Raw genomic sequence first — 22,620 nt, 5'->3', positions numbered from 1 at the left:
CCTAATTTTATTGAATATCAATTTAATACTATATAGCGAACGATTCAGCGTTTATTATCAAAAGGTTAAAAGCAATAAAATAAAATAAAAACTGTACATACTTACCTATGAGCTAGAATTCTCAGAGACCTGCTTTAGCCGACTCATAGGAGAGTCGTGTGATTTGATTTTCCATAGCTACATAAGCGTAACCTCGATTTTTCAATAACTTTTCTTCTAAACATATGAACGGTCCTTCTCTGCATAGAGTAACAAATTCGGTATTTGAATATGTTTGATTGTTTGAACATTTACCTTCGTGTGACCATTTTCCGCATTTATGACATCTTTCAAGGTGTCGTGCTCTTATTTTTGTTGCGGATTTTGATTTTCCTTTACCAAAATGTGTCTTATGATGATCTTTCCTGAGTTCCTTTCTCACTTCGTCCATTTTGCTTCTTATGAATGATACTAGTTCACTCGGGAAGATGTTATTATTACGTTTAGTAATCATAGCGTGTAGTAGTAGACAATGGTTCAGATCAAAGGAATTCTTCATCTTGTAAAACTTAAAAGAAATAAAAATTCAAAATGGAGGGAGAAGACTAGTTCTTTAGGGTCTGCTAGGGAAAGACCATTCGGATTCCATTCTCGGAAACTACAAGAAAATAGAATATCTAACTCTAACAGAAATACATATTACCCTTAAAAGATTCGAACGTTCCCACACTTAATTAGCTGTGGTGTCAAAATTGTGATTAACTTCATCTTCAACTTCCATTGTATTATTTATGTAATGTTTAACTCTGTGACAATTAACCTTAAATTCAATCCCATTTGAATTTATTAACTCTATTGTTCCATATGGGAAAACTCTTTTGACTATGAATGGTCCAGACCATCTTGATTTCAATTTTCCAGGAAATAGCTTGAATCGTGGATTGAAAAGAAGAACTCGGTCTCCTTCTTTAAATTCTTTTGAACTTCTGATTCTTTTATCATGTCATTTCTTCATTCTTTCTTTATAGATTAATGAATTTTCAAATGCTTCATGTCTCAATTCTTCTAATTCGTTTAATTGACTTAACCGTAGACGTCCGGCTTCATGTAAATGAAGATTACATGTCTTCAAAGCCCAAAATGCTTTGTGCTCAATTTCTACTGGAAGGTGACATGCTTTTCCGTAAATAATTTTAAAAGGTGTGGTTTCAATTTGAGTTTTGTAGGCGGTTCTGAAAGCCTAGAGTGCATCCTCCAATTTTATGGACCATTCCTTTGGATTTGATCCTACTTTTTTTTTCTCTAGAATACGTTTTAATGCTCGGTTGGTATTTTCAACTTGTCCACTTGTTTGTGGATGATAATCGGTTGAGATTTTGTGAGTTACTCCATATCTTTTAAGAACTTTCTCAAGTTGATTATTACAGAAATGAGTACCCTGATCACTTATTAAAGCTTTCGGTGTTCCGAACCTTGCAAAAAGACGTTTTAAGAAGTTGACTACAACTCATGCATCGTTAGTTGGGAGAGCTTGTGCTTCCGCCCATTTAGATACATAATCAATGGCAACGAGGATGTAGAGATTATTATGAGATTTTGGAAATAGACCCATTAAGTCAATACCCCAAACGTCAAATACTTCACATACTTGAATGACATTTTGTGGCATTTCATCACGTTGACTTATTTTTCCAGCTCTTTGACAAGCATCACAGGATTTACAAAATCCAGTATCGTAGACTTTTCTTGCTGTGAGTTGAGCCCATAATGCCCTCCTGTTGGTCCTGTGTGACAATGGTTTAATATTTGACTAGCTTCATCCCCAAATACGCATCGGCGTATTATTCCATCGGGACAACTTTTAAACAAATGTGGATCTTCCCAAAAATAGTGTTTTATATCACTAAAGAATTTCTTTCGTCTTTGGTACGACAACCCTTTTTCAAGGAATCCACATACTAAGTAGTTTGCATAGTCTACAAACCATGGAATTTCACTATAATCGATTTTCAATAGACATTCATTAGGAAAGTTGTCTTGTATAGCCGATTCATTTAGAACTTCTAATTCGGGATTTTCAAGACGAGAAAGATGATCAGCGGTGAGATTTTCTGCTCCCTTTTTGTCTAGAATTTCATTATCGAACTCTTGTAAGAGTAAGATCCAACGGATTAATCGTGGTTTGGCATCTTGTTTTGAAAATAGGTATCTAAGAGCAGAATGGTCGGTATAGACCACCGTTTTAGCTAGAACGAGATATGAACGAAATTTGTCAAAAGTAAAGACAATAGCAAGGAGTTCTTTTTCAGTAGTTGTGTAATTCGTTTGTGCTCCTTGTAACGTCTTACTAGCGTAATAAATAAGTTGAAATCGTTTTTCAATCCTTTGTCCTAAAACGGCTCCCATTGCAAAATCAGTTGCATCGCACACGAGTTCAAATGGTAGATTTCAATTTGGAGTTATCATGATCGGCGCATTAGTGAGTTTTTCTTTAAGAATATTAAAAGATTTGATGCATTCATCCGAAAAGATGAATGGAGCATCCTTTTCTAGGAGTTTATTCATAGGAGTGGCAATTTTAGAAAAGTCTTTTATGAAACGTCGGTAAAAACCGGCATGCCCTAGAAAACTCCTAACTCCTCTAACATTGGTGGGATGTGGAAGTTTAGTAATTAAATCTACTTTAGCTCTATCCACTTCAATTCCTTCCTTTGAAATTTTATGACCAAGAACGATGCCTTCTTTAACCATGAAATGGCATTTCTTCCAATTAAGTACTAGATTTGATTGCTCGCATCTAATAAGCATTCATTCAAGATTAACTAGACATGTTTCAAAAGTATCACCGAAGACTGAAAAGTCATCCATGAAAACTTTCATGCATTCTTCTATCATGTCGTGAAAAATTGCCATCATGCACCTTTGAAAGGTTGCAGGGGCGTTGCAAAGTCCAAATGGCATGCGTTTGTAAGCAAAAGTACCATAAGGGCACGTGAAGGTGGTTTTCTCTTGGTCCTCGGGTGCTATTGGAATTTGAAAATATCCGGAGAAACCGTCAAGAAAACAATAGTAACTATTCCCGGCTAATCTTTCCAACATTTGATCAATGAAAGGTAAGGGAAAGTGATCTTTTCTGGTGGCTTCATTTAATTTTCTATAATCAATACAAACACGCCATCCTATTACAGTCCTAGTAGGAATAAGCTCATTTTTTTTCATTTGTGATGACAGTCATGCCACCCTTCTTAGGTACACATTGAACTGGACTTACCCATGGACTATCAGATATTGGATAAATTAAACCTGCATCTACTAGTTTAATAATTTCTTTCTTAACAACATCTTGCAGATTAGGATTTAGTCTTCGTTAGCGTTGCACATAGGTTTTATGGCCTTCTTCCATAAGGATTTTATGTGTGCAATATGAAGGACTTATGCCTTTAATGTCATGAATCTTCCATGCAATAGCTGGTTTATGAGCTTTTAGCGCAGAAATGAGTTGAGATTTTTCATTTTCCGTGAGAGAAGACAATATTATTACAGGTAATTCAGATTTACCATGTAAATAAGCGTATTCCAAATGGTTTGGAAGTGGCTTTAACTCTAATGTCGGTGGTTCTTCTATCGATGATTTGTATCGATATCTGTCTTCCTCTTTTAGCATTTGAAGTTCTTCTGTTGTTGGTTCATATTCATTAGCCATAAGTGTAGCTAACATTTCAGCTTCATCAATTGGTTTAGTTCCTTCTCCTAAAGAACATTCTCCTGTTCCTTGTAATTCTAGAAATTCTTGTAACAAATCTGCATGTGAATCTATAGTTTGAATGTAATTACATGTATCATCTGCAGATTGCGGTTTTTGCATGGTTCTATCCACAGAAAAGGTAACACTCTCGTCCTCTATACTTAGGGTCAGTTTCTTACCGAACACGTCTATTATTATTTTAGCCGTATTTAAGAATGGTCTTCCTAATATAAGAGGAACTTGAGAATCTTCTTCCATGTCGAGAATAACAAAATCTACTGGAAATACTAAAGTACCTACTTTAACTAGCATGTTCTCCATTATCCCTCTAGGATATTTTACTGATCGATCTGCTAGTTGTATGCTTATTCGTGTTGGTTTCAATTCTCCAAGGTCTATTTTAGCGTATAGTGAATACGGCATTAAATTTATACTAGCACCTAAGTCTGCCAATGCTTCTATTGAACTAAGACTACCCAGAAAACATGGAATTGTGAAACTTCCTGGATCTGAGAGTTTTTCTGGTAGCTTATTCAACAGCACTGTAGAGCAATTAGCATTCATAGTAACAGCCGAGAGTTCTTCAATTTTCTTTCTATTTGTGATTAGATCTTTCAAGAATTTAGCATATCTTGGCATTCCTGAAATCACATCAATGAAAGGAAGATTGACATTTATTTGTTTAAACATATTCAAGAATTTAGATTGTTCGGCTTCAAGTCTTTCTTTTCTCATTTTACTCGAGTAAGGAAGCGGTGGTTGGTATGGTTTAACATAAGGCTTTGCCTTAACTGTATTATCTTCATTAACCTTTTCAACTACCGGTTATTTTTCCTTTTCTTGATCAGATTGTGGTTCTTGTGGAGTAGGAATAGAGTCATCAGAATTTACATGCATTTCAGGTGGTTTAAGTGTAATACCACTTCTTGTGGTAATGGCTTTAGCTGTTTCATTCCGGGGGTTAGCATTTGTATCGCTAGGTAGACTCCCTGGTTTTCTTTCACCAATCAACCTTGCTAGGTTGCTCACTTCTTGTTCCAGATTTGGGATAGAAGCTTGTTGATTTCTAAATGCTTGAGTATTTTGTTCATTAGTTTGTTTCTGAGATGTGAAAAAATGCGTTTGAGATTCAACTAGCTTTGACATCATATCTTCTAAATTTGGCTTTTTATCATCGGTTTGTGATGGTTTAATTGGAAAAATAGGTCTTTGCTGGTTGTAAGTATTATTAGATACTTGTTGATTGCTAGGACCTTGTTGGTTGTTGTATGGAACATTTCGGTTATAATTCTGATTTTGATTGTAGTTTGGTCTTGGCGGTTGATAATTATTCTGATAATTATTTCCAGGCCTTTGGTTCATGTATGAAACATTCTCTCTTTGTTCCATTGTTTGTTCAATACTGAGACAATCTTTTGTCAAATGTGGTCCTCCACACTGTTCACAACTAATTCGTATTGCGTGAATATCTTTAGTCATCTTTTCCATTCGTCTCTCGAAAGCATCTATCTTTGCAGAAATGGAATCAAAGTCATGGCTAGAATCGGCTCTAGCCGCTTTAGATGATCTAACGATGTCTTTTTCTTGATGCCACTCATGTGAGTGGGAAGCAGTGTTATCAATAATTTTGTAAGCTTCAGTTGCGGTTTTCTTCATAATGGAACTACCAGCTGCTATATCGATGTCTTTTCGTGTAGTAATGTCGCATCCTTAGTAGAATATTTGTACTACTTGATAAGTGTCTAAACCATGTTGAGGACATCCTCTCAAAAACTTTCCAAATCTTGTCCACGTCTCATATAGAGTTTCATTTGGCTTTTGTGTGAACGTAACTATTTCTCCTTGAAGTCTTACGGCTTTAGATGCCGGAAAGAATTGTTTAAGAAAATTTTCAACTAAAACATCCCATGTGTCAATCGCCCCTTCAGGTAACGATTCTAACCAATCTTTGGCTTCTCCCTTTAAAGTCCAGGGAAATAACATGAGATAGATCTGTTCATCCTCAACTTCTCTGATTTTAAATAGAGTACAGATCCTATTAAAGGTACGAAGATGTTCGTTTGGATCTTCCTTCGGCACACCACTAAATTGGCATTGATTAGTTACCATGTGTAGTATTTGTCCTTTGATTTCATAATCTGGTGCATTAATGTAGTGACCCGAATTTTTCCATGTTTATATAAATTAATTGAGATTAATATTTACATGACTAAATATTTCCAACATGTTAAGCAATCAAACTTGTTAAGACTTGATTAAATGAAATAAGTTTCATATAGACAATTGATCACCCAAGTTGACCGGCGAATTCACGAATGTTACAAATTTGTAAAAACTACATGTTGTGGTATATATAGACATATATATATGGTTGACATGAGATTATGATGAGTAAGTATCTCACTAAGTATATTAACAATGTGTGATATACATAAGAAATGAGATTACTAAGTTAAGAAACTCGAAATGATATATATAACGATTATCGTTATGATAACGTCTACTAAATACATATGTATCATATTAAGATATTGATACACTATATTTAATATGATAAAATGATATTTAAATATATCATTAAGTGTGTTAACAATGAACTACATATGTAAAAACAAGACTACTAACTCAAGAATTAATGAAACGAGACTTATATGTAACGATTATCGTTGTAACGATATTTTAATGTATATATCATATTAAGAGATATTCATACATCATAATATCATGATAATATAATAATTTAACATCTCATTTGATATAATAAACATTGGGTTAACAACATTAATTGAGATCGTTAACTTAAATGTTTCAAAACAACACTTACATGTAACGACTAACAAAGACTTAACGACTCCATTAGAATGTATATACATGTTGTGTTTTGATATGTATTCTTACACTTTTGAAAGACTTCAAGACACATATCAAAGTACTTCTACTTAACAAAATGCTTACAATTACATCCTCGTTCAGTTTCATCAACAATTCTACTCGTATGCACCTGTATTCGTACTCGTACAATACACAGCTTTTAGATGTATGTACTATTGGTATATATACTCCAATGATCAGCTCTTAGCAGCCCATGTGAGTCACCTAACACATGTGGGAACCATCATTTGGCAACTAGCATGAAATATCTCATAAAATTACAAAAATATTAGTAATCATTCAAGACTTATTTACATGAAAACAAAATTACATATCCTTTATACTTAATCCATATACCAACGACCAAAAATACCTACAAACACTTTCATTCTTCAACTTTCTTCATCTAATTGATCTCTCTCAAGTTTCATCTTCAAGTTCTAAGTGTTCTTCATAAATTCCATAAGTATAGTTTCATAAAAATCAAGAATACTTCCAAGTTTACAAGTCTACTTCCAAGCTTTGTAATCCATTCCAAGTAATCATCTAAGATCAAGGAACCTTTGTTATTTACAGTAGGTTATCTTTATAATTCAAGGTAATATTCATATTCAAACTTTGATTCAATTTCTACAACTATAACAATCTTATTTCGAGTGAAAATCTTACTTGAACTGTTTTCGTGTCATGATTCTGCTTCAAGAACTTTCAAGCCATCCAAGGATCCTTTGAAGCTAGATCCATTTTTCTCATTTCCATTAGTTTTATCCAGAAAATTTGAGGTAGTAATTATGTTCATAACATCATTCGATTCATACATATAAAGCTATCTTATTCGAAGGTTTAAACTTGTAATCACTAGAACATAGTTTAGTTAATTCTAAACTTGTTCGTAAACAAAAGTTAATCCTTCTAACTTGACTTTTAAAATCAACTAAACACATGTTCTATATCTATATGATATGCTAACTTAATGATTTAAAACCTGGAAACACGATGAACACCATAAAATCGGATATACGCCGTCGTAGTGAAACCGGGGGCTGTTTTGGTTTGGATAATTAAAAACTATGATAAACTTTGATTTAAAAGTTGTTCTTCTGGGAAAATAATTTTTCATATGAACATGAAACTATATCCAAAAATCTTGGTTAAACTCAAAGTGAAAGTATGTTTTTCAAAATGGTCATCAAGATGTCGTTCTTTCGACGGAAATGACTACCTCTTTAGTAATTGACATGTAACTTAAATTTCCGACTATAAACCTATACTTTTTCTATTTGGATTCTTAAATTAGAGTTCAATATGAAACCATAGCAATTTGATTCACTCAAAACGGATTTAAAATGAAGAAGTTATGGGTAAAACAAGATTGGATATTTTTGATCTTTTTAGCTACGGGAAATGTTTAACAAATCTATACAAATCATATCCTAGCTAACTTATATTGTATTATACATGTATTCTAATATATTATGTAATCTTGGGATACCATAGACACGTATGCAAATGTTTTGACATATCATATCGACCCATGTATATATATTATTTGGAACAACCATAGACACTGTATATGCAGTAATGTTGGAGTTAACTATACAGGGTTGAGGTTGATTCCAAAAATATATATACTTTGAGTTGTGATCTAGCCTGAGACGTGTATACACTGGGTCGTGGATTGATTCAAGATAATATATATCGATTTATTTCTGTACATCTAACTGTGGACAACTAGTTGTAGGTTACTAACGAGGACAGCTGACTTAATACACTCAAATCTTTAAAACATAATAAAAATGGTTGTAATTATATTTTGATCATACTTTGATATATATGTACATATTTGTATAGGTTCGTGAATCGATCCGTGGCCAAGTCTTATTTTCGAGGAAGGAAATATCTTTGAAAGTGAGTTATAGTCCCACTTTTAAAATCTAATATTTTTGGGATGAGAATACATGCAGGTTTTGTAAATGATTTACAAAATAGACACAAGTACGTGAAACTACATTCTATGGTTGAATTATCAAAATCGAATATGCCCCTTTTTATTAAGTCTGGTAATCTAAGAATTAGGGAATAGACACCCTAATTGACGCGAATCCTAAAGATAGATCTATTGGGCCTAACAAACCCCATCCAAAGTACCGGATGCTTTAGTACTTCAAAATTTATATCATATCCGAAGGGTGTCCCGGAATGATGGGGATATTCTTATATATGCATCTTGTTAATGTCGGTTACCAGGTGTTCACCATATGAATGATTTTTATCTCTATGTATGGGATGTGTATTGAAATATGAAATCTTGTGGTCTATTGTTACGATTTGATATATATAGGTAAAACCTATAACTCACCAGCATTTTTGTTGACGTTTAAAGCATGTTTATTCTCAGGTGAATACTAAGAGCTTCCGCTATTGCATACTAAAATAAGGACAAGATTTGGAGTCCATGTTTGTATGATATTGTGTAAAAACTGCATTCAAGAAACATTTGTCGATGTAATATATTTCTATTGTAAACCATTATGTAATGGTCGTGTGTAAATAGTATATTTTAGATTATCATTATTTGATAATCTACGTAATGCTTTTGAAACCTTTATTGATAAAATAAAGGTTATGGTTGTTTTAAAAATGAATGCAGTCTTTGAAAAACGTCTCATATAGAGGTCAAAACCTCGCAACGAAATCAATTAATATGGAACGTTTATAATCAATATGAACGGGACATTTCAGTTGGTATCATAGCGTTGGTCTTAGTGAACCAGAAAATTTTCATTAGTGTGTCTTATCGAGTTTGTTAGGATGCATTAGTGAGTCTGGACTTCGACCGTGTTTTCTTTAAAAATGATTGCTTAACATTTTTGTTGGAAACTATATATTATTAACATGTAAATATTATGTGATATATTAATCTCTTAACATGTTTGACATTGTGTGATAGATATCTACATCTAGCATAAATCTCATTGACTCACCTAATAATAACGAAGAGTCGAATATATATTGGCAAGATTCACAAGTTCTCGAAGAACCGGAAGAAGAGGAAACGGAACCGGAAGAAGAGGAACCGGAAGAAGAGGAACCAGAAGAAGAGGAACCGGAAGAAGAAGAGGTCCCGGAGGGGGAATAGTAAGAACCACAGAAAACCGGTCAAATAAAAGAAAATCCTCAACCAATAGACCAAAGTTAATAATGGTCAATGGTGTTTCCGCTAAGGAAGCAAAATATTGGGAAAATTACCAATTTTCTGATGAATCCGATCCTGATGAGGATTCCGATGATGTTATAGAAATTACCCCGACCCAATTTAATGAGGCAAAAGAAAATAATAAGGGAAAAGGCATCAAAATAGAGAAATCTGATTCCAACCCCGATGAACTTTATATGTACCGTCAACACCCGTATTTTCAATATCGTGCCAATAACCCGGGAACCTCTAAACCACCAGGTTTTTCTAAACCAATGTGGAAAATGACGACTCGTATTAGAGGAACATCATATATCCCTAGAAGATTAGGAAAAAGAACCAAGTCCGAAGAAGAAGAAACTAGTGATTCAGATTAGAGGGGTGTGAGCATGTTGTGTTGTAACAACCCAAACCAAACCACGACAATTCCCGTTAAATTTCACAACAAAAAAAAAATTTCTGGTGCAGTTCATTTGCGCGGCGCGCCAGGTGGGTGCGCGGCGCGCCAAACCACCTGGACAGCCCGCTGTCCCCGGAAGTCAATTTAACGAAAATGTTTGACTAGTTCCCGACATTTTTAGCCAAAACGCTTTTAACCATAAATTCATATATATAAAACTAGCACGTTTAATTAATAAAATTGAGTTTACGAAGCGGGTCCCACAACGACCCATTTTACCACCTTAAGTACCGAAATACAATATTTGACCAAAAGACTTTTAATACAACAAAGCCGAGCATGGCGATTGGGAATACGCTACCCAATCCTAAATGATCCAAAAGTAGGTCACTAAAGCAACTATGCACGTCTTCTAGTCCTCGCGCTTACCCGAGCCACCAATCCGCATGCAATCTATAAAAAGAGTCAACAACGAGAGGGTAAGCTAACGCTTAGTGAATGATAATATACTACATACATATATATGCATAAAATGGACACGCCACATAAATAAACAAATACCGCATACCGGAGCGTCCAAGCCTAAAGGCAAGCTAATCTAAGTATACCATACGATCACTAAGCAACAAGCTAATAATACCATCAATAAGGTAAGTTCACCAACGTCAATGTGAACAATGCCGATAACTACCCCCGGAGGGTTAACTACATCACAACAACACAACATTAATCACGAATTAGCAATTCGACAATCATGCAACATATCGTGCATATACCAATAACCGCAAGTCCACAATAGCTAGCAATACCAAAAGCATATAGTTCATAATTAAATATGCCAATACATAACTCATACAACCATGGTTAACCAATTCGAACAAGGGAAACGGTACATACAAGACCGTTGGAGTTCATAACATCCGTTAGTGCTACTTAATCAACGCGTAGTCACTAATCCCCCGGGTGATGTCTTAAACAACGCGACTCACTCACCCTTTACAATGTGGCGTCTTAAACAACGCGACGATTCCACATGCCATTCAATACGATGGATGGTGTCTTAAACAACGCGACATCCCCTCCATTACATTGTGGTGTCTTAAACAACGCGACATCCACTTCTTTACCATGTGGTGTCTTAAACAACGCGACATCCACTTCTTTACAATGTGGTGTCTTAAGCAACGCGACAATGCCACATTCATACGACACAAATAAATACATTATATACACATACGCATAATTATTCCACTCACAACCACGTGTGATAACGTACACCCAAAATGTGTACTTTGCTAAAGGTAGTCAACCAAAACGCACAACCGTGCCAATTGGACCTATGCACAAGTCCATCAAATCCACCTATATGTGAAGTGAGCTCTATAGCCGAGAATCACTTCACCCGACCCGCACCCATCCTACACATACATATGCATATAGGATATTAACACTCACCTTGAAGTCTTGATGAAAGCTTCCAAATAATCTGCAACTCGCCAATGGAAAATACCTATTCCATTATCATAATTACAACAATACACTTAGAATGGATTCACAAATCAACCCAAATTGACACTTAGTGCAAATTTGACCCAAATGCACTTCCAAGTACCAAACGCACCCAAAATTAACCAATAATCACTAACACAAGTGAGAATGGTCTTAATACGCCAATTAAACCCGATCATAGGTGTTAAACACCTATCTTGCCCAAAATGACACTTAAACCCTAGTTTGACCCATAAGAAGTCAATATCACGCTATTAGCAAGTTTTGACATCAAAACATATTTAACTCGGTTTAACACTTCAACTTAATCCATTTTAAGTTTATAAACTTTGTTAAATCGCCAATTGGGTCATAATCACCACCAAACCCTAATTTGACCCAAAGTCAAAGTTAGTCAACCAAATAACCCTAAATAGGTTTCAATACTTCCACAATCACTAAACCTAGTGATTAAACCCAATTTCAAGTTCTAAACATAACCAATTTGTTCACCAAACCGAAATCCACCAACAATAACAATAAACCCGATTACTAGCATCACTAAACCCATTTCATCACCTAAAAGGGTATTACGACAAAATAACTCAAAACCCTAACTTGAATATCAAATTAAATAAATGAAATTCGGAGTTTGAGCTTACCAATACTATCACCGCGTAGCCGAGAACGAAAGGAACAACTTTAAAACCCGAGCTTTTGCGAGAAATCCACTCCTTCTTCCCCAAATCAAGCCCTCTCTCTCTAAACCCTTACTCTCTCTCTAAAAATGGTTGAGAGTGTTTTTGGTTGGTGAGAATTTGATCCAAACTGATCAAAGGATCAGTTTTGATGACCCTAAACCGACCCCAAGTGAAAAGACCAAAGTACCCTTCATTTAAAGCCTTTAAAAAGGCTGAAAATTGCTTCTGACCCATTCGGCGCGCCGCGCCACATTGTGGAGCGCCGCTCCACTCTGCAGGTCAGATTTCAGAAACTTGTTTTGGCCATAACTTTTTGACCGTAGCTCCGTTTTCGATGAATCAAATATCGTTGGAAACGTAATAAGATTTTCTTTCCAATGGTAAGGCTTTGAAACATTAACACCAACTTTATTTGGGGTTGAAAAGATACGTACACTCCTCGTCACTTCAGACAATGTCCAGTTTCCTCCAACGTTCGAGCAAGCAACACGTACATGCTTCGTACACTTCATACATGCATAGTACACCATAAATACATTATCTACAATAAATATTTGGGTCTTACAACTCTCCCCCACTTAAACTCGATCACGTCCTCGTGATCTTCTCCACTTAAACAATCCGGACCTGCTTAACGATCCTCACTCAAGTCCCAATACGAACTTTCCTAGACCATTCTTCCCAATGGATCACTTTCAACAACTAAAGTCGTCAACCGTGATTTATCAAAACCACAATCCGAGCACTGAAACCTGCTCAATTTCCCATATCGGGAAAAAACTCGACCCATCTCGTACCGAGATATCAATTCCTTAGCGTACCTTTACCAAGGACAACGCTAAAAGCAACCAAGTCTCAACTTAAAGTCAACAATCCGAAACGATGAAGACCGAACCAAACAAATCCTTACGGATAACATTAATCACTAACATCCCTTGTAGTGCGCAATACGACCTATACGCAACTACCATAGCATCAAAATCCAACGGCTAAAACCAAAAGCGCCCAAAACGACTATGGCAACGCTAAACCTAAGGTGTACAAAATCGACTATTGTCACACCCGTAACAACATGTGAGCGAAACACGGCTATCGCATCCCTAAACACACAACATGGTCCTCACAATCCCACCATAGGAGTATAAAACAACTGATAGATCACTCAACACCGGATGAAGTCAGCGGACCCGAAAGTCATGCTTCACCGATATAACAATACCTCATGATGAAGTCAGCGGACCCCGAAAGTCATGCTTCACCACTATAACAATACCTCACACAACAAGTAGTGCAACATCGCGCTCTGCTACACTATGGGGAACCCTAACGGATACCACTAACCACCCACAATCGAGCAAGAACCACCTATATCAAACATAGGAACCAAACAATAATTCTCTAAAAGAGAATCCGACACACACACACATCCCTTAACCGAGGGATTTCACCTTGCTCGCCAAACACATCCATTATCTCACAATGAGATTTACCACATTACCACCTCGGTGGTAATTTAAATCCAAACCAATAGTACAACTTGAACCAAAATTGTACTCCACCACAAATCGACCAAAAACTAGGTCCCAACACAAGTTTCGGATCTACCATAAGCACTATCCGAAATCTCACCCTAAAACTTCCTCGTGCGGGAGTGTAACTCCCCCACTTGGAACTACGTTTCATATCCATAACTCGTACTACCGTACAGTGCTACCAAATGTAGACTTTACCAACGATTGGGTACACACGACCCATCACCACATCTCGCTCTAACCTCGAGTTCACGAAGGATTTTAACCAATCCTTATACACTTTGAACGAAAGCGTACCGCAACACAATCGGAGTCGAACACCACGCTAGTAGGTATAAAAGAGGCACCTAATGTTGCATCATGTAGACTCCATTACCAACACACATCGAGATTAAAAACACTCGATCTCAAGGGTTCCAACCACCCGACGAACCTCATGGTTCATCACTTCAACATAAAAGCGAATACGCGCTTAACAATCGAACACCAAAACCATTTCCGTGGCTTGGTAGAGAAACATTTCTCAAATATCAAGGAATGCTTGGTTGCACCAAGTCTTATGCCCTTCGCCCTACAATCAAACGTCACCATAGGGTACTTCCATTAGGAACGTCACCCATAACAACAATATGCACAACACAAGGCATTAACAACTCAAACTCAAACGGCATCGAACATTCCCAAGACTTGTGACTCCTCATGCCACCATTGTAACATCTAGACGCGCTAGAATTCGATATACTCGTCCGTGTACCACCCGTGCTCACGCTCGGACCCTTAGTCCTCTTACTCGGAGCACCATAAGAAACAACCCTTATCTCCCTTGAAGGTTCACCCTTCTTCGATCGTGTATGCGACTCGAAACCCCTAGCCAAGTCGAATAATTCCGAAAACGATTTCGCTTGACCACGACTAATTTTTTTTTTTACTTTTCAAGTCGTCATTCAAAGTCCAATAGAAATCCCCCATTAACAAACGATCACTTCCCAAATACTCCGGACAAAAACGAGCCTTCGCCATAAAGGTCGTCTTGAGAGTACTCAAATCCATAGATCCTTGTCGCAAGTTTCGCAACTCATTACGCAATTCCCACAAATCGGCCGAAGTCCGGAACTCCTCGAAGAATTCCTCCTTAAACTCGTCCCACGATAAGACCATAAACGTTTCACCACCAACAAGATCAATCTTACCATCCAACCAATCCCTTGCCCTACCCCGCAACAAACTAGTTGCGAGCCTCGTCTTCTTCTCGGGAGGGCAATCAATCGTGCGAAAACGCCCTTCGACATCCGAAATCCAAGTTGTGCTTACCAATGGATCCGGTTTCCCGTCGTACATCGGTGGTTTAGTCCTCATGAAGCTCTTAAGATAACGCTTCATTTCGCCACTACTTTGAAGTTTGGAATACTTCCTATCCATTTCTTCTCGAAACGCTCTCATTTGCTCCGCAACGGCGGCCGCAACTCTAGCGTTAAACTCCACGTTATTCGCCTCGATCTCGTTTCGCGTCGTCAATCTCAAAATGCAAAACGATTAGATCACGAACGTATAAAATCGCACGCACAACTCCGTCCCATCTTGCTAAACACTCGTCGTACATCACTCGTTAGACACGATTTGTACCCGTAATAAGGTTTGCAAGTTCTTATTACGCACACACGCCGCATCGACTCGTTAGTACAACGACCGCCTCGCTCGATGATAAGAACAAACACAACCAAAATTCTACGCGATACAAACACACGCGAGAATTATTACCACAACACAAAAGCATATTAATAATATCCGCATTACTAATATATACGTTAGTCGACCTATAAACAAGGCACTAACTAAACCCATTCCGACCCGAAATCCTACAAGTCCCGCAACAATTTAAGCACACACAAAAGTCTAAGTCTAGGCACCTATCTCAAGTCACCTAAATCCCTTAGACCATGCTCTGATACCACTTGTAACAACCCAAACCAAACCACGACAATTCCCGTTAAATTTCACAACAAAAAAAAAATTTCTGGTGCAGTTCATTTGCGCGGCGCGCCAGGTGGGTGCGCGGCGCGCCAAACCACCTGGACAGCCCGCTGTCCCCGGAAGTCAATTTAACGAAAATGTTTGACTAGTTCCCGACATTTTTAGCCAAAACGCTTTTAACCATAAATTCATATATATAAAACTAGCACGTTTAATTAATAAAATTGAGTTTACGAAGCGGGTCCCACAACGACCCATTTTACCACCTTAAGTACCGAAATACAATATTTGACCAAAAGACTTTTAATACAACAAAGCCGAGCATGGCGATTGGGAATACGCTACCCAATCCTAAATGATCCAAAAGTAGGTCACTAAAGCAACTATGCACGTCTTCTAGTCCTCGCGCTTACCCGAGCCACCAATCCGCATGCAATCTATAAAAAGAGTCAACAACGAGAGGGTAAGCTAACGCTTAGTGAATGATAATATACTACATACATATATATGCATAAAATGGACACGCCACATAAATAAACAAATACCGCATACCGGAGCGTCCAAGCCTAAAGGCAAGCTAATCTAAGTATACCATACGATCACTAAGCAACAAGCTAATAATACCATCAATAAGGTAAGTTCACCAACGTCAATGTGAACAATGCCGATAACTACCCCCGGAGGGTTAACTACATCACAACAACACAACATTAATCACGAATTAGCAATTCGACAATCATGCAACATATCGTGCATATACCAATAACCGCAAGTCCACAATAGCTAGCAATACCAAAAGCATATAGTTCATAATTAAATATGCCAATACATAACTCATACAACCATGGTTAACCAATTCGAACAAGGGAAACGGTACATACAAGACCGTTGGAGTTCATAACATCCGTTAGTGCTACTTAATCAACGCGTAGTCACTAATCCCCCGGGTGATGTCTTAAACAACGCGACTCACTCACCCTTTACAATGTGGCGTCTTAAACAACGCGACGATTCCACATGCCATTCAATACGATGGATGGTGTCTTAAACAACGCGACATCCCCTCCATTACATTGTGGTGTCTTAAACAACGCGACATCCACTTCTTTACCATGTGGTGTCTTAAACAACGCGACATCCACTTCTTTACAATGTGGTGTCTTAAGCAACGCGACAATGCCACATTCATACGACACAAATAAATACATTATATACACATACGCATAATTATTCCACTCACAACCACGTGTGATAACGTACACCCAAAATGTGTACTTTGCTAAAGGTAGTCAACCAAAACGCACAACCGTGCCAATTGGACCTATGCACAAGTCCATCAAATCCACCTATATGTGAAGTGAGCTCTATAGCCGAGAATCACTTCACCCGACCCGCACCCATCCTACACATACATATGCATATAGGATATTAACACTCACCTTGAAGTCTTGATGAAAGCTTCCAAATAATCTGCAACTCGCCAATGGAAAATACCTATTCCATTATCATAATTACAACAATACACTTAGAATGGATTCACAAATCAACCCAAATTGACACTTAGTGCAAATTTGACCCAAATGCACTTCCAAGTACCAAACGCACCCAAAATTAACCAATAATCACTAACACAAGTGAGAATGGTCTTAATACGCCAATTAAACCCGATCATAGGTGTTAAACACCTATCTTGCCCAAAATGACACTTAAACCCTAGTTTGACCCATAAGAAGTCAATATCACGCTATTAGCAAGTTTTGACATCAAAACATATTTAACTCGGTTTAACACTTCAACTTAATCCATTTTAAGTTTATAAACTTTGTTAAATCGCCAATTGGGTCATAATCACCACCAAACCCTAATTTGACCCAAAGTCAAAGTTAGTCAACCAAATAACCCTAAATAGGTTTCAATACTTCCACAATCACTAAACCTAGTGATTAAACCCAATTTCAAGTTCTAAACATAACCAATTTGTTCACCAAACCGAAATCCACCAACAATAACAATAAACCCGATTACTAGCATCACTAAACCCATTTCATCACCTAAAAGGGTATTACGACAAAATAACTCAAAACCCTAACTTGAATATCAAATTAAATAAATGAAATTCGGAGTTTGAGCTTACCAATACTATCACCGCGTAGCCGAGAACGAAAGGAACAACTTTAAAACCCGAGCTTTTGCGAGAAATCCACTCCTTCTTCCCCAAATCAAGCCCTCTCTCTCTAAACCCTTACTCTCTCTCTAAAAATGGTTGAGAGTGTTTTTGGTTGGTGAGAATTTGATCCAAACTGATCAAAGGATCAGTTTTGATGACCCTAAACCGACCCCAAGTGAAAAGACCAAAGTACCCTTCATTTAAAGCCTTTAAAAAGGCTGAAAATTGCTTCTGACCCATTCGGCGCGCCGCGCCACATTGTGGAGCGCCGCTCCACTCTGCAGGTCAGATTTCAGAAACTTGTTTTGGCCATAACTTTTTGACCGTAGCTCCGTTTTCGATGAATCAAATATCGTTGGAAACGTAATAAGATTTTCTTTCCAATGGTAAGGCTTTGAAACATTAACACCAACTTTATTTGGGGTTGAAAAGATACGTACACTCCTCGTCACTTCAGACAATGTCCAGTTTCCTCCAACGTTCGAGCAAGCAACACGTACATGCTTCGTACACTTCATACATGCATAGTACACCATAAATACATTATCTACAATAAATATTTGGGTCTTACATGTGTAATAAATGTATTGTAGTGTGCTTGTACTTTTATGTTCTATGTAAAAATTGCTTGTATTGTTTGTTATTATGAATATAATCCTTGTCTATTTTACAGTATAAAAACAAAATGGACGTTAAGGGTAGACAACCAAATATTTTAGAAGACCTACCAGAGGATATGATTGAGGAAATCTTGTCTAGAGTCGGTCAGAATTCATCAGCACATTTAGTTATGGCGAAATTAACTTGTCAAACATTTGAAAGACTTTCCAGAAATGCCTTAGTTTATAAAAGGCTTTCCTTTGATAGGTGGGGTATATCACATTGTTTTCTTTAAAGCGTTAAATGCAGGGAACCCAAATGCAACTTTACATTACGGGCTAAGAACCTATTTTGACTCAACATATCCCAACATAGGATTTCGTGAATTTGAAAGAGCTTCTAACATGCAACATAAAGAAGCATGTTATGCTTACGGGTTAGTGATGTTCGCTTCTTACCAAAGTGAGAAAAAGAACATCGGATTGCAGCTTTTAAATAAAACTTTCCCACAAGTAACGGATTCAGTAGTTGGGGTGAGAAACAAGGTTTTTAGATTATTACGGGGCTGTTGGACATTACGAAACCCTCGTCCTTTTGACGACATTACAACATGATGCCTAGCCAATGGTCATAACGGTTATTTTCCACAAGACCAAGGATGGGAAGTCGTCTTAGTAAAACCAGAATGCATGACTTGTTTCTGGACTTATGAATTACGTGTCTTTATTTCCTTTGCTGAACAACTTGCGTATTAACTAGATTTATCTTCAAAACTGTCCTGTATCATAGTGTACTATATTTCATGTTATATGTAATATAGCGAAGTTGTAAGTTTGAAGAATATTTGTATGTGATATATTATTATAATCAGTTTTTCATATGGAATTGTAGTAGTTGAATTGTATATTAGCTACTAAGTATGAACTTAACGGGTAGGTAGTACCCGAATTTAAACTTATAAAACGCTAATATGAAGAAAAAGCTTTTATAAATGAGTTCATATTATGCTACGAGATACTATTGACTACTCTTAATATTTTGTATGATTAACTTGTTTCATTTGACTATTTTGAAGGAAATGGCACCGACTACTCGACACACCTTGAATATGAGCGAAGAGGAATTTCGTGCCTTTCTTGCTTCAAACATAGCCGCAGTACAGGCCGCACTACATACCAACAATAACTCTGAATCTAGCAATACAGCTAACGGCGCAAGAAATCGTGTAGGATGCTCCTACAAGGAATTCACTGCTTGCAAACCTTCAGATTTTGATGGGACTGAAGGACCGATCGGATTGAAATGGTAGATCGAGAAAGTTGAATCGGTGTTTGCCATAAGTAAGTGTGCTGAAGGAGACAAAGTGAAGTACGCTACGCATACCTTCACAGGTATTGCGTTAACATGGTGGAATACATATCTAGAGCAAGTGGGACAAGATGCTGCTTACACGCTACCGTGGTCAGCATTCAAGCACTTGATGAACGAGAAGTACCGTCCCAGAACCGAGGTCAATAAGCTCAATTCAGAACTTAGAGGGTTACAAACACAGGGATTCGATATTACTTCGTACGAAAGACGATTCACAGAATTGTGCCTATTGTGTCCGAGAGCGTTCGAAGATGAGGAAGAGAAGATCGACGCGTTTGTGAAAGGGTTACCGGAGAGAATCCAAGAAGATATAAGTTCACATGAGCCTGCCTCTATACAAAAGGCATGTAGAATGGCTCACAAACTAGTGAACCAGATTGAGGGAAGAATTAAAGAACAGGCGGCCGAAGAGGCCAACGTGAAGCTAGTCAAAAGAAAATGAGGGGAAAACGGTGATAAGAGTCACCAATATTACAACAACTATCCCAACAATCACAACATCAATCGCAACTACAACCAACGGCACAACAACAACAACAACTACAACAATCATCCTAACAACAATAACAATCGCAACAACAACAACAATCAGAAGCAGCTATGCCAAAGGTGTAAAAAGTATCACTCGGGGTTCTGTACCAAATCTTGCAACAAGTGTAAAAGAAATGGTCATAGCGCGGTGAAGTGTGAGGTCTACGGACTAGGTTTTAACAGAACGAAAGGAACAAATGGTGTCGGAACGAGTAATGGCGGAGCAAGTAGTGTCGGAGCAAGTTATGCCAATGTAGTTTGTTATAAATGTGGAAAACCAGGCCACATTATTAGAAATTTCCCGAACCAGGAGAACACGAATGGACAAGGCCGCGGAAGAGTTTTCAATATTAATGCGGCAGAGGCACAGGAAGACCCGGAGCTTGTTACGGGTACGTTTCTTATTGACAATAAATCTGCTTATGTTTTATTTGATTCGGGTGCGGATAGAAGCTATATGAGCAGAGATTTTTGTGCTAAATTAAGTTTTCCATTGATGCCGTTGGATAGTAAATTTTTACTCGAATTAGCAAACGGTAAATTAATTTCAGCAGATTATATATGCCGGAATCGAGAAATTAAACTGGGTAGCAAAATATTTAAGATTGATTTGAAGCCAATAGAGTTAGAGAGTTTTGATGTAATAGTTGGCATGGACTGGCTGAAGGAGATGAAAGCAGAGATCGTATGTTACAAAAATGCAATTCACATTATACGAGAAGAAGGAGAACCCTTAATGGTGTACGGAGAAAAGGGCAACACGAAGCTACATCTTATTATTAATTTGAAGGCACAAAAACTAATAAGAAAAGGTTGCTATGCTGTTCTAGCACACGTCGAGAAAGTACAAACTGAAGAAAAGAGCATCAATGATGTTCCCGTCGCAAAAGAATTTCCCGATGTATTTTCGAAAGAATTACCGGGACTACCTCCACATCGATCTGTTGAATTTCAAATAGATCTTGTACCAGCAGCTGCACCAATAGCTCATGCTCCTTACAGACTCGCACCCAGCGAGATGAAAGAACTGCAAAGCCAACTGCAAGAACTATTAGAATGTGGTTTCATTCGACCAAGCACATCACCATGGGGAGCTCCTGTTTTGTTTGTCAAAAAGAAGGATGGTACATTTAGGTTGTGTATTGACTACAGAGAGTTGAATAAACTTACCATCAAAAACCGTTATCCACTGCCGAGAATTGACGACTTATTTGATCAACTACAAGGCTCGTCGGTTTATTCAAAAATCGATTTACGTTCTGGATATCATCAAATGCGAGTAAAGGAGGATGATATTCCAAAAAATGCTTTTAGGACGCATTATGGTCATTACGAGTTTATGGTTATGCCGTTTGGATTGACTAACGCACAAGCTGTGTTCATGGACCTTATGAACCGAGTGTGTAGGCCATATCTTGACAAGTTTGTCATTGTTTTCATTGATGACATACTTATTTACTCAGAGAATGATCAAGAGCACGAAGAACATTTGAGAAAAGTGCTAGAAGTATTGAGGAAAGAAAAACTGTACACTAAGTTTTCAAAGTGTGCATTTTGGTTGGAAGAAGTTCAATTCCTCGGTCACATAGTGAACAAAGAAGGTATCCAGGTGGACCCGACAAAGATCGAAACCGTTGAAAAGTGGGAAACCCCAAAAACTCCGAAGCATATACGTCAATTTTTAGGATTGGCTGGTTACTACAGAAGATTCATCCAAGATTTCTCCAAAATAGCAAAACCCTTGACTGCATTAACGCATAAAGGGAAGAAATTTGAATGGAAGGATGAACAAGAGAAGGTGTTTCAGTTATTGAAGAAAAATCTAACTACGGCACCTATATTGTCATTACCTGAAGGGAATGATGATTTTGTGATTTATTGTAACACATCAAAGCAAGGTATCGGCTGTGTATTAATGCAATGAATAAAGGTGATTGCTTATGCGTCTAGACAATTGAAGATTCACGAGCAAAATTATACGACTCACGATTTGGAATTGGGTGCTGTTGTTTTTGCATTAAAGACTTGGAGGCATTATTTATATGGGGTCAAAAGTATTATATATACC

The sequence above is a fragment of the Rutidosis leptorrhynchoides genome, chromosome 7, assembly GCF_046630445.1.
Source record: "Rutidosis leptorrhynchoides isolate AG116_Rl617_1_P2 chromosome 7, CSIRO_AGI_Rlap_v1, whole genome shotgun sequence".
In the NCBI taxonomy this organism is placed as follows: Eukaryota; Viridiplantae; Streptophyta; class Magnoliopsida; order Asterales; family Asteraceae; genus Rutidosis; species Rutidosis leptorrhynchoides.
Note: the sequence above shows the minus strand (reverse complement) of the source record.